At 47.4% G+C, this 1249-nt stretch overlaps 1 pseudogene; it reads left to right on the plus strand.

Annotated features, from left to right (window-relative positions):
- Positions 1-779: 779 nt before the first annotated feature.
- Positions 780-986, plus strand: LOC142259390 (U2 spliceosomal RNA; annotated as a pseudogene).
- Positions 987-1249: the final 263 nt, after the last annotated feature.

The following is a 1249-nucleotide window of genomic DNA, read 5'->3' on the forward strand; positions in this document are numbered from 1 at the left end:
TTGGTGTAGAAGTGGGTGTCCTGTGGTGGAGTCAGCTATGTGCAGTGGTGGCCGTGGGTTCTTTTATGTGCGACCGTAGTAATAGCTGCGCCCACTTCCTGTATGGGAGTGGAATGCAGTGAGGGTAATGGAACGCACGCCTGCGCATTTGTGTTTAACGTCGCGCATGTGCAGAACGGAGAAAAGGCTGCGCTCACTTCCTAATGAAAGGGAGTGAGACGCATCTGGGAAGGGAAGGGAAAAGATTAGGGTTTGGGGATGATGAAAGGGCTTTCTACGGGCAAGGATGGCAAAGGGTGGCAGTGACGGAAAGTCAGGCAGCCTGTCCTGTCCTGTCCTGTCCGTCCGTCTTTTTGTATCATGAATTGGAAAGACTGCAAGGGGGAGGGGAGGTGCTTGTGTCCAAAAGGAGGAGTTATTCAGATTCATTGCAGTGGGTGGCGGCTGCAAAAAGCACCATTCTTCTTGTTTTTGCTCTGCAAAACAGCCTTTTCAAGGGTTGGCTTGGGTGACAAAATGTCTTCTGTAGGCGTGGGTTTGTCTCCCTCTCCCTAAGATGTGTCCGGTATAGGCCAGGGTGCCACTCAAGGCCGTAACCAATTCGGGTTATAGCTTCTCGGCCTTTTGGCTAAGATCAAGTGTAGTTTCGGAGGACGCTACCTTGGTCGGTACTGGAAGGTGCCTGGGATTGCACGTCTGCCGGCCTTGAGGAAGTGTGTGCGCCTTCTGGTGACACATAGCCCTCTTGTGCCTGGACGGTTCCCAGGCAACGGGAGGCGATCACCTTTGTTATTTTGAAGTCCTACTGATAAACAGAAAAAAAAAAAAATTAAATCTGTTCTTATCAGTTTAATATCTGATACGTCCCCTCTCTGGGGACCATATATTAAATGGATTTTTAGAACAAGGAGATGGAAAAAATCTTGCTCTGTCCACTCCACGCATTGACCTGGTATTGCAGTACCTCCAGGACCGGTGCACCCCTTCTTAACCCAGTTTCCAAAAGCAGAACTCAATTCACCTGATTCAAATGAGCCCCATTAGTGAATTGAAAGAAAGCAAAAACTTTATATGCACCTCAATTTGGCCAATTCACTTTTCACACTTTCACCCTTTTTTTTATCTTTCACACCTTTTACTTGCTTTATTGATGCAAAAAGCTGTGCCAAATAGCAAACTCATCTCCACTCAACTTGACCAACTCTGCTATGTCCCGTGCAGTATCTTATTCTCAGTCTTATCTAGATCA

The sequence above is a fragment of the Anomaloglossus baeobatrachus genome (assembly GCF_048569485.1).
Source record: "Anomaloglossus baeobatrachus isolate aAnoBae1 chromosome 7 unlocalized genomic scaffold, aAnoBae1.hap1 SUPER_7_unloc_2, whole genome shotgun sequence".
NCBI classification, from domain to species: Eukaryota; Metazoa; Chordata; class Amphibia; order Anura; family Aromobatidae; genus Anomaloglossus; species Anomaloglossus baeobatrachus.